The sequence below is a fragment of the Cupressus sempervirens genome, chromosome 2 (assembly GCF_028749045.1).
Source record: "Cupressus sempervirens isolate cs-2001-9-10 chromosome 2, ASM2874904v1, whole genome shotgun sequence".
NCBI classification, from domain to species: Eukaryota; Viridiplantae; Streptophyta; class Pinopsida; order Cupressales; family Cupressaceae; genus Cupressus; species Cupressus sempervirens.
The window spans coordinates 492,631,339-492,644,396 of NC_143119.1; the positions used below are offsets into that span (position 1 = coordinate 492,631,339).

General features: G+C 35.6%; 1 long non-coding RNA gene across 1 annotated transcript in view; it reads left to right on the forward strand.

The window, feature by feature from the left end:
- Positions 1 to 13,058, forward strand: part of LOC149573161 (uncharacterized) — a 44,726-nt gene that overhangs the window by 7,794 nt on the left and 23,874 nt on the right. Inside the window, exon 3 of the long non-coding RNA XR_016360044.1 lies at positions 10,644 to 10,713. This is a non-coding gene — a long non-coding RNA (uncharacterized LOC149573161). The remainder of the gene's footprint in view (positions 1 to 10,643; positions 10,714 to 13,058) is intronic.

A 13,058-nucleotide genomic window follows, 5' to 3' on the forward strand; every position in this document is an offset into this window, starting at 1 on the left:
TCAAACGCAGAATACAATATTGAATATGAACCATTTTATCTGCAACAATTTGGAGCTGCACACAGTCACAAACTATCTGGAGCTACTCAGAACTTTTCCTCTACTTGGCTGGAGCTTCAGACTGACTTTTTCTTCTGTTTGGTGCTATCTGTTGTTCACTACACACTTCACTATCACAGGTGTTTCTGCACTACTCCTGCCCAGAACTGCATAAACATTATTTTCCTTGACTCAAACCGTACATTGACATTCGTCTTATTTGTCTCTTGCCGTCTTTCAAAGTTCTCCCTCAAAATTTTAAAATTCAAACTTACCTACCTTCATTAATTTCATTGGCAAAACATTTAGCTGCTGCTGCTGCATGTCAGGGGCAAGTAGGAGGGATAGAGATCCCTAGAAATGTGCGAAGTGCTCCTGACAGGTAGGTTACTAACAGGAGGCACATGCAATAAATTTTCCAACAGATTGTAGGGATATATGGTGGTGGTAAGAAGAAAAAATCCCGTAGATCATTTTTTCTGATAGGGTACTGTAGTGTTTTCGAGGTGAAAATTTGTGCAATCAATTCGTAAAGTTCTTTAACTTTGACTTCAGTCACGCTATTAGTTTCATCATTAGGGAATGGAGCTTATACACAGATTTTTTTGTTGTTGTTGTTTTACTGTCAAGTTATTATAGTGTTCATTGTGTATTTTTTTAATTTATGGTTGCACTTAATGAACCGCACAGTCTTTTACTGTTTGCCTATGCTCCACGGAGTTTCCGGGATGGGGACGTTTTAGGGGACGGGGACATCTTTCTGGTACGGGTACGGGTGAAAGCCAAAATTTAGGGGACGGGACATCAAGGGATGGCGATTAAAAACATAGGGGATTTTTTTATATATAGAGACAAAATTCAAATATGCATATCATAACATTGATAAACCATTCACCATAGACATTTTAGAAGATCAATACATGGAATATTATCTAATGGCAAATACTAAGTACTTCCATTATAACAATATTACATACATATATAGCAAAAATCAAAATGCCTATAGACTCCAAGTATCATGCTGAAATCATAATGAAATAAAGAGAAGTCCAACTAGAATAGCTAGTAAATAATAAACGCAATCTTTGCTCACTGTTGCTACTGTTCTTATGTTTTTCTCTTCCTCTTAGCAAGTATGTTAAATTTAAAAATGAGTAGAAGAGTTAGTGTTTTAATGGACCAAATATGGGTTGTATATTGTTATATGTCTTTAAGACGACTAGGGGCCACACGGACAGCAAAGATTAGAAAAAATAATTATTTTTTGGGAGTGTTTTGCTTTTACCAGATTGACTGGAAAAAAGGGGACAGCCAGGAGTTTCAGGGATGGATAGGGGACGGAAAAACCGTCCTCGGTACTTCTGGCCGTCCCCAAGTTTCCTGCCAAAAAAATTGGCCGTTTTAGGGACATTTCTGAATTTTCCAAAAAGGGGACGATTGAAGGGATGGCCAAAATCCGTCCTCGCATCCCCATTTCGTCCCCGGTATGGGTACGAGGGTAAAACCCTAGGAAACACGTCCCCGTGGAGCATACCTGTTTGCTTTTGTTTTGATTGTTAACCTCTCTGCTTTTGTTCTACTAGCAATAAATACGAAGTGGCTGATTTGAGGATTTATTGGAGATACCCTTGTTTTCTTCAAACTTGAAGTTCACTGACAGTGCAGAATAGCCACATATGATCGTGGAAGGTTTGTTATTATAAATTATTAACTTTTGTCAAGAGAAACAGTAATTATCATAAAGCTAATTTAGTGCATTGCTGACTTGTTTATGTGCATGACGATGAGTTTGAATCCTAAAGTTTTGGATTCTTTGTCAGAACATAATTAATTTGAGGAACACCCTTGCGAGGTTTTTTAGAAAAAAATCACTGAACATGTAGATGTATACTTTTTTTTTGGTTTAATTAGTAGGGATCTAGAGGGCTGACTGCAGACACAATTAGTTAGGTAGGAGTTTTGGATTGTTATGGGGATTGAGAGAGCTGGTGTGAAGCGCTTTGGTGGAAATCAAAGTGTCATCCTCCATTTCCATCTTCATCTAACTCTCTTCCAAATTGTCCAAGGTCAAAAGCAGCAGAAGCTTCTCCACCACTAGTATTGTCAGCAGAGGAATGACTATATAGACCAGCGCTATCCGGTTGAGTAGGGTTTTGCACAGCGCTATTCGTTTTGTGTGCTTAAGCAAGTGATTTAGTTGACTACGAATTCCAAGGATTCAGTTAATAAAGAAAAAGATCCAGACACAGATGCGAGGCTCTCAGTTTCACCACCCATTGAATAAGTAGTTGACCCAGCAGGGGTGGGTGGAAGGAGACAGAGCGGCTGCATTCGTTTCAGTTCGAAAGCCATATAGGCAGCTAATTGCCCTGTAGGGCTAAGGGTTGGGTGCCAATTCATCGCCGTTTTTGATCCAGCAATTGAAATAGCCAGCAACATCACAGCCCCGTGGGGCGGTTGATTTGGTTAAACCACCATATAGTAGCAAGGGCATGAGAAACATAGCTAGTTGGATAAGGTAGCGGTTCCAAAGCCAAGTCCATATGTAGAGCTTTTGTACCCATATCTAGATCCATACCTTTGCACGCACCAGAAGCATATTCTGAAGCACATCTAGGTGTAGATGGATAGCCATACTCAACAGAGGTAGAGGTAGGTAGAGCAATTCCATATTTTTGTTCTATTGATCTCTTGGATCATGTTTTTTGTGTAATTGTTTATTTTTGTTTTGTGTTGTTTTTTTGTGGTTGCACCTTTTTTAAAAATTTAGTTTAAAAAAAAATATTGGTTATGGTTTGAATTAGTGATCCCAAACTCACCGCGAGTTAGGCGAGTTGGCAAGTAGAGTCAACGCCAATTAATGCTGACTCGGTTGCTTGGCTCGTTGAGTAATGACTTATGACTCGTCTAACTCGGCGAGTTGGCAAAACTCGCCAAGCTCGCCAAACTCGCTAAGTCTAAGCATACATAACTTGGCCAAGTCTGAGCATACGCTTGCAAGTTTACTTTGCAATTCAACACTTGGCTCAGTGGGTGAGAGGATTTATACAAATATAGCATTTAAGTTATTTCCTTTCTTATACTTAAAGTCATATTTGTATAAATGTTGTCAAGATTTTTGAGATAGGTTTTAGCTTCATAGGAGTTAAGATGCAAAATCTAGATTTTGGGGTTTTCCAAAAAATTCCAAACTCAATGAAATCCCAATATTCATCACGCCTTCAACACTCTACCACCCCATAACCTATCTTGACTTTTTAAGGTCAAATTGAAGCTAGAAAAAGGATTGTCTAAAGGTTTTAAGTTTTTAACTTATTTCATCCAAAATCCCTTTTGTTTTAATTTCATATTCCTAATAGACATAGCTACGATTTACATTTTACGTATATGATAGATTTAGCATATATGTTTCTTGTTTATGCATGTGATGAGAAATTAGGTTCTACTTGGTGATGTTATAGTGCCTTTATGTTATATTCAATAAAGGGTGCATAAAACAAGTTTTAAATCATTAAAATCTCTAAATCTCAAGGGTATTTTCATTTTGATGAGTCGTAGCCAAGTTACGAGTTGAGTTGGCCTTGCATAGTTCAAGTTGAGTTCAAGTTTGGGAGCTATAGTTTGAACTTTGAAACTTGATCTCTATTCTTTAATTCCTCTGTACTTGGCATTTACTTTGGCGTGTGAAAGTATTTCTCTTGGGTTTGTGGAGTCCAAATGCACTGTTTGGGTATGGAGGATGAGGATGTCAATATTTCTGATAGTAATGGGGTTAAATCTTCCAAAGATGCTCTTGTTGTTGATGAGCATCCAACAATGGATGAAGGTCTGGAATTTGTGGTGCAAAATATGGGGGCTTTTCAAACATTGGGCTAAAGTACAGGCTTGAAAAGATGAGCATATGGCTACTTAGTCCCTTTTTCCTACTGTTGAAATGGTTGATGTTTTGGAGGAGGAAGGTAGGCTTAATCTGATGTGATTTGTTTGAATGTTTGTATTCCTTATCCTGATGCTTTCCTTGGCAAAACTATTTTGATAATTGGATATCTTTGGTACAGGGAAAGAAATTAGTTCTTTATGTCACATTTTGCTGTATGTTGTAGAAGTGGTTCTTTCTCTAGATGTCTTAAGAATAATGACATGTAGAAAAGAATCTTAGAATTCTAACAAAGAGTTTTTGGAAAATAGGTAAACTCTTTTAAAGCCATTCGCTAGGATCTTATTGTGAGCTCGAAAGATGTGCTGTTGATTTCATCTCCTAAGAAATTGCAAATATGATCTTGATAGGTTATTGTCCTTGATGCCATTCTTGCTTTGCACTCCTCTAATACCTATTGTGGCCTTTTTTACAACTTTGCCCATTTCTAACGAGACCCCCTTTCTTTCCAATTCTCTTGTCCCTTTTTTCTTTTCTCGGTAACTTTGGCTCTAGTTATCCAAAATTCTCTAATTCTTGGCTAAGGAATGATGTCTTCTTGGTCCTAAGATAAGTATTGCCTCTGTCATCCTCACAATTTTTTTTTGTTCTTCCTCTAACTTTAAAGAAGTTGTTGATTTTGAATCACGGTCTAATGAGCCAAATTCATTTAAGGGAGATGGGAAGGTGAAAAGATAACATTTGGGTCACGCTCACGTGGATTCATGACAAAGGCAAGACTCCATCACCCTAACAGTTCATTCTAAAGGAATCTCTTTTCTTTGCATGTTAAATTATAGGAGTTCAAATCCCCTCACACTTGATAATGTGAAAAGTGAAAGCCAGGTAATTAATAAAAATGAAGAGCACCCCATAATGGTAAAATATAAGGAGCATTCCTGAAAGTAAGAAAAGCACAAACTTAAGGAATCTCTTTTCTTCTAAGAAATATAAGAAATATATGGTGAAATATAAGGTTCATTCTAAAGGAATATCTTTTCTTCGCATGTTATATTATCAGATTTCAAATCCCCTCACACTCAATAATGTGAAAAGTGAAAGCCAGGTAAGTAATAAAAATGAAGAGCACCCCATAATGGTGAAATATAAGGACCATTCCTAAAAGTAAGAAAAGCACAAACTTGAGGTGTTCTTGGTCATGAGTGCTAGGGGGCAGTTGGCAATATACCCAAAATTAGGGAGAAACTTCAAAAAATCAAGATTAAGTCTCTATCCCCAATATTAATTACACTCAAAAGATGGTTCAAGACGACTAGAAGTTGGATGAAGGGAACTCCAAGGAATTCGATGCAATTTGACTTCTCCCACCAAAGATTTATTTTGTAAATTCAAAATTCATTTTACAAATGCTAAAAGTGCATCGATTGTGTTCCAGCAAGTGGTGGAAATTTTGAGGGAATAATATGTTCTATGGTAGGAGGAAAGGATACCCCTGCTCATTGACATTTGCGAACCCAAAATGAATGAAGGAGAAGGTAGGTTTCCAAGTCCAAGTAATATGTTGTCATGGGTGCAAGAATATGGTGTCCACCATAGCCATTTGATGCATCCAAATCCATTGACAAAGGGAGGCCACAAACATAAGATATCCACGAGCCATTCCAACTTTAGGAAATACTTCAATGGAGGCATCCACCTAGTACAATAAATTAAGTTACGTGGTTTGCAAAGTTACCTCATCATGCGAAGAGAAAAGAAGAAATGATGTTTCCAAATTATAAATCCCACTGTCCTGCATCATCAATAAATGAATACAAGGAAAACTTGGTTTGCAAAAGGAGAGTACACACCCTTCAATTGCATTGGAAGATGGCTTGGTCAAGAGGAAATCCACCACCACACCTCATGCAAATTCATACCAAAAATACCCCTTTGACACATGCCAACCATGGGCACACTTAGTGAAGGAATTTGAACACAAAATACAGAAGTAGATTGGGTTTTAAGATACACCCTTGTAATAATTATCCTTGGCTCTCCGAATGTGCTTAAGATGGAAGGGGCCTGTGTGATTCACTAAACAATCAGCCTTGCATCCAGTGTGCATAAGCTTTGATGGAGAGTCCAATGTGATAGATGAGAGAATACAACTACAACAGAGATATTAAAAATAATTGGGTGCAATTAAATGCGAATAAAGGAATGGTCAATGAAGACAAAATCCACCATCATCTCTAAAATGCACTGGGGTGCAAAATGGCTTAAGTTGTGGATTTTGTCCAAAGTGCATAAAATCCTTCACTCAAAAAATGTGCCCGAGTGCATTTTCAACCAAGTGGTGGAATTTTGGAATGAAGGATAAAATCCTCCATGTCCTCTCTCAAAGGCATATTCATGCAAGTTTTGGAATTTTGGTGAAAAGGAAATAATTCATGGGACTCAAAATGCGTCCAAGGGGGATTTTAATTGTATTGTGGAAAAATCCAGTAATGGACTTTGCAAGAAAAATAATAATCTTATGAAAATCTCGCTTAAACACTCTTGCATGTGTAAAAGGAGCTCTATTAAGGATAATTTCCAAAGTTAGAAAAGTTTGAATCCTCTCATTGTGTGCTCAAACGCCTTTCAAATGTTGTGAACGAACTGTAATTTTCAAAGTTAATAGCTATTTGTGGCAGACCACTCGTCATTGTGAATAAAAGGATTTTGAAAAGTGAAAAGATTGGATTCTGAAAAAAATTGAGATTTTTGGAAATTTCAAAAGATAGATGAAATGATTTTCTTTTTTGGATTAAATGCAATATTAATTAAATGTCAAATTTATTTTTTATTTAATTGATAAGTTTTTAAAAGAAAATCAACCGAATTTGAAAAAGCAAAAAACTTGGAAATTAATCATGTTTTTGAAAATCAAATTCTTGAAAAGTGAAATTAAATCAACTTTTTTAATTAAATATTATTTCTTTATCAATATTTAGTTAATAAATTTATTAAATCAAAAAATAGCTTTTTGGGAATTAGATGCGATGACGAAGTTAATCCAAAACTGAAAAGGATAAGAGTGGAAAAGGATTTCATGAATTTAAAATAAAATAAAATTTGATTAAATATTGATTTAAATTAGTATTTAATTAGTTAATTTGACATACCTTCCTCATGAAGTTAGAAGGGTCAAACTGGTAGTTTCCCAAAAAGTGAAGAAAACAATGACAAGTGGCAGAAAAATCCTTCCAAAATGAAATCTTGGAAACTAAGTAAAGTAGCTACATAAATTTAACATGCACTCATGATGGCAGCTTTTTAAATGAGGAGACTTTATATAAGAAACCCTCTTATTCCATTCTCTCACACACAAATTTGAAGAAGCAAATTGACAAGCAAAAATTGAGATTCAAAAGACTTGGAAAAGGATTCTGAAGAGATTCCTTGAAAAGAACATGAAAATGCTCATAATTCCTGAAAAGAGAGAAATAAGGGAATTTTCTCGAAATTTGCAAAGAGAATCGCGAATTTCATTAGAAAGATTTTGTTTTAGTAAGTTGGAGAAAAGCATATGTTTGTTGAGAGAAGCATCAAAAGCGAATTTTGGAAAAAATGGAGAAATTCTGACAAATTTCCAAAATCTTCTCATTTTGGAGAAATTAATTTTACTTTTGCACGCTCTTATGTATATGATTGTTTTATGTTTTCTATGATTTCCTTTGATGGTACAGTGCAACAATCACAACCAAGGAAATATTTGAGAGCTTCATCGAGGAATCTGCTTGATGCAGAAAGGTAGTTGACAAAACTAGGCAAGGGGTTTCCAATACAGTTGTATCCTTGTCACAAATATTGGTAGAGAATGAAATAACTGTGGAAAAACTTGAAAGGAAAGTTGGAGGAGTTCTTTGACCTAAATGTTTTCGAGAGGGATGATTTTGAGAACTTCATCTTCAAGAATACCATGCACACAACTCATGACTTGTTACCAGATTGGGAGGAATGTTTAAGAAAGGTTGAAAGGGCAGTTGTAGTTCTAGAAGTCAAGCAGGAATCGACACCAAGCATCAACACAAAATAATTAGAGACAGTGTTGGATCGATTCGATGCCTTCAAGCCATGACTCAAGAATAGATGCATTTAATGCATAGTGGGTGTGTATGTGTAGTGGTCATTTATTGCACCCACTCACATCCTCAATGTGCAAGCATAGTGGACATTTATTATCCATTACAATTGTGAATTCCATCTTGCATTAATGTAGATTCCATTTTCCTTGACCTAACCCTAATTAGGGCTGATATAGCACGATTTGAGCTATCAGATACTCTTTTCATTCAAGCCACCCATTGTATTGTAGGACCTATATAAAGACCTCATTTCTCATTTGTGGAGGGGGAGGCATTTAGAGATTGTTGCTATGAGCTACTGAGACAATAAAGTTTTAGATTAAGTTTAGTTTAGATAAAGTGTGGTGATTAAGTTTAGTTTAGATAAAGTGTGGTGATTGTTATGGAGAAGATGATGGTGTTTTGATGAATTCCTTTGGTTCATACTTTTGACGTTTTAGTGAGTCTAAATCGTTGTGCAAAGTTAGCCTAAAACCTTTTCATGCATATATAATTTCTATCATTCATATACATTGTTTTCTATGATGGCGTATGTGGTGGTATGAAAATCTTTGGCATAACCCTTGAAGATTGCCCGAGTTTATGTGTAGTTGTAGAATAACTTGGCGAAGCAGAGCTTGGTAATTAAGGGCTGTTGTTGTCACTACCCTTATAATTAGAATAAAATTTCTAAACCCTATTCCCATTTATTTTCACATATTTTGTGAAAATCCCCCAAAAAGTACTTCATTGCAAAACCTCTTGATAGCTCCCACATCCAGTATGACTTGAAATGAATCTGAGCAAATACACGTAACTTCAATGTAAGGGCCCTTGTGATCAAATCTGAGCAAATACACGTAACTTCAATGTAAGGGCACTTGTGATCATCAACACATCACATCACCCACTGAGCTTATCCACAGTCAAGACCTGATATTGAAGGAACCTTGGACTCATCGTATGATGTTCCTGCAATCTTAGCATTCACGAGACTTTGTTCAAGAGAGGATGAGATACCTCGGTATTTTGTTCTACTGTTTGGTGGGTCATACAATACACATCAACAATCCTAAACTTGCCAATATTTGCTGCTCCTATTATGTTTCTGATTGAGGGTAAAAGCAAGTTTGAAATTTGAAGGGACACGAAATCTTCATACATCTATTAAAAATTCAGCTAAACATCTGCTGATTGACAATAAAACAGTAACAAAGCATAAACAGCAAATAAGAACGCACAACAGAATAATTTTGCAAAGCTTTAAATCTCAAAATAATAAATAGGAAACTAAAGTTTTTTCAAAGTTTCCGCAACCACTAGTTCTTTATAGAAGCTCTTGTGTAGGTCTACAAACTCCTGAAGCTTCTTTTTCTCTTCTGCCCAGGATTTATTTTTATTGCTACTTTTCTTGAACTTGGTTCAGCTTGAATTGCCTTTTATTGTTTACTTGGATTTGAGGAGATTGGATCCTTGAGCAGTTGATAAAATCTTTTAATATATCACTGAGAATATTGAGGCCTATAGCACTGTTTTTAATTGTACATTTGCTCACCTCATTGACCTTAATAATATAATATTGAATTAGGTAATTTTGATGCCATTTTCCAAGGTTCTAGTGATCTGATTTTCTTTAACTTTGGTAGCTATGTTTCCCCTTATAGTTTCTTGTCCGTAATAGCCAATTTAATGCAAAGTCTATTAGTTTCAACAAAAAAAAGGACATTTAGTAAGGTTATGCTATGCATCTGAGGCATCATGAAGAGTTTTCAACTTCTGAATAATATTATTAACTACATCTGTTACATCCTCTAAGGGTTTGGGATTATTGAGGGGTATGTAAGAGAGCTGCCACTACAATGTTGTGCATGACCATTTTTGTTACTTATTTGATTCCAGATATGTCCAACAACTGGGTTTCAGCATTTGACAGTTGAAATTTGAAAAAAGAAGGTAAAAAAACAAGGATAAACAAACAATACACACCTTTCTCAAATGAACTTCAAACTCAATTCAATCTTGAACACCACTTTCCAATCACTCCCTGCAGCATTCCTTGCACCTCTGTGAGACCAAATGAACTCAAAAAAACGATTTGTTTGACTGTTTTCATGCCCTCTTTTCTTGGTGTTCTGGCCACATCAAGTCCTTGCCTGAAATGCACTAGTCTGTATCTAAAATTTGGTGAGGTTTTGGTAGACTTGGCCAAGGCTTGGTGATTATTTGGCAGAGACTTGGTGCATGAGTCTTTACAGAGTGGTGCATTACAGATTTTGAGGATGGGTTGGAAACTTGGAACTCTTAAGCATTATGAAGGGCTATTCCCCAACTCTCTAAATGTGCATTCTGGCTTATGAAGTATTTTTTTTAAACAGGAAATTAGGGCTGACTTATGCTTTTTACCATAAGAAATAAAAACCAGTAGTTTTCCCTTGGATGTAACTATAGGTCTCCACTCTTCTAAATTATCACCTGTACCTGTACTACCAGTGGTTAGATCTTCATTAATTCTATTGATTTACTTTTAATTTTGTGATTTTATTAATTTGTTTATTTCAAAATTTAATTCAAATGTTGTATAAATTTTAGGACCTTCTTTGACAGGACTTCTCTCTAATGTTTGTGCTTTTTTGCAGCCTGTTTATGAGAAAAAATGTGGACTGTTCTTTCGTACAGATGTAAAATCAGCCACAACTTCACAAGAAAGTGAGTCATTTGAAAACCTGATTCTCTCTTTATAGATTTCCCTCTCTTTCTTTCAATTCAATGTTAAATGAGGAAGTGTTCTTGAAGGCCTACGAGACAATACACATCCCCACATTTCAAGGGTGGTGGGTGAATTGAAACTTCTAATGCCCCTGTAATTTGCATTAGACTAAATTCTGCCCTAGAATTACAATTTCAATTAAAACAAGAGGTGTAATATAGTTAAAATTTTATATTTACCAATTAATATGTCTTTAGCAAGTTAAACCCTTGAATGGTGTTGTGAAGTTTTCACATCATCGCCCCAAAATTTTTGGGGACCCCCTTTTTTCGGTCGCCTTGGCAATAATTTTTGAAGTTGTCCAAAAATTTTCAATTTTAGAAAATTTTATGTCTTGGACACCTTTAGGCCAGGAGGGAGGAGGTTAGGTTTATTTTTCACCCGATTTTAAGCTTGATTTTCTAGAATGACTAATTTTATCTTTAGGCCGAACGAATTTCAAAGAACAACACTTGGCAAGATAAAATTGTAAATTTTGTACTTAGACGATTTATTTTGAAAATTGGATGTAATTATGTAATCTTTAGCATTTTCAAAATAAATAAATTTTTTAGATTTAATTGTTTCAGAAATTTTAATTTTTTGGTGAGAAATTAATTTTGTGATGGTGAAATCAAATTAGGAAAATCGATTTTAGATTCTAGAGAAATGATTTTACTTTTGTTAAAATTAAAAATTAAAATTACATAGCAAAATCGATTTAGATTAAATTATAAATATTGGCATTAAATGGATTAAATTTGCCTTGAAGATTTTAAAATATTTAAAGAAATTAGTAATTTAAAATTGAAAAAATCAATTTTGGCTTGTCAAATCCGATTTTTAATGATATATTAATTACTAAATTGTCATTAAATGAAAACGTTTAGCATTTCCAAGGCTTTATTTATTTTATTTTTGCAATTTTGGTCTAACCGGCAATTTAAAAATGCAAATTTTATTGTGGCAAAATTAATTTTTAGCTTATCATTTAGTCCGGGCCAGAATTGTGCATTAATTAATATTTTTTTTCCCTCCTAGGTGCAAGTCGGCCAGCTAGAGAAGGCAAATGAATTGGGTATAAGAGGGATCTCCTTTCCCTTACCTCCTCATTCATTCCATCCTCCTCTTCCATGCTTGGGCGAATTTTGAGGAAGGCAACGATTTTTCTTAAGGAAGGCGATTTTTTCCAGATTTTGGCATTCTTGCAAAGATGGATTTCCATTGTTGGCAATCTGATTTTTTTTCCATGAAGGTTGCATTTCTGCCTTAGACAACTTCTTGTGGCAAGCTAGAATTTCTTGCCCTAAGGCGAATTTTGTGGAGCCGAAACTTGTGGAAGACAATTCTGATTTTCTAGAGAGGCGACGATTTTCTCCTAGATATTGGACGATTTTGGTTGGTGAAGAAAACAAGTGATTAAATCTGATTTTTGTGGCATATGCATGAGTAATTTCAAGTGGACAGAATTCTGATTTCTTTAGCTAGGGCATCAATATTCGCAAGGGGTTTGAAATTCCTAGGTCTGATCCAAAATTTAAAAGAAGACCCAACCATTGGTAAAGGTAAATTCAATTCATTTAGAGTTGAAAGTGGTCCTTAAGCGGATTTCGCTCTTTTGTTCTTGTCTAGTTTTGTTTTTCTTGGTTCTTCTTGCATTCATCATCCATCACTTCATCATCTTATCATAGGTTGAAGATTGATAAATGTAGAATCCATGATAGGACATTTGAAGAGGCAGAAATAAGCTAGAACACCTTAGGTATTGGAGAGGGAGTCATAAGTGTAGTCCATCCTAAGGTAATGAAGGGGCAGAAATAAGTGGTAGTCTCACCCCTAGATTGAAGATTGGAGATTGATAAGTGTAGTGATAGGACTTGGCGAGGCAAAAATAAGTGTAGAATCCATTGATAGAAAGAAGGTTGGGGATCAATAAGGGTAGTCCATATCACTTAGAACGAAGGGGCAGAAATAAGTGTTTAGGATGGTAGATGTTAGTGCAAGCAAGAATCTTAAGGGAACAAACACTAAGAAAGACAGAGGATATGATGCCCAAAACAATTTTATTTTCGAAAATGAGGCAAATAATCGATACCAATGTCGGTACAGTAAATATGATACAAGTAAAGGACAAACTAGATGAAGGACAATCCCCCATAGCAAAGAAGATATACAGAAGTGGAATTGTACACCCAACAGCTTTTCCTCCTACCTTGCCTTGTCCAGAATTGGTTATGGAGTGCGCATCCAGGTTTGATCTGATCAGTAAATCCATCATTTTTTATGAAGGGAAGAGGGTGTTGGC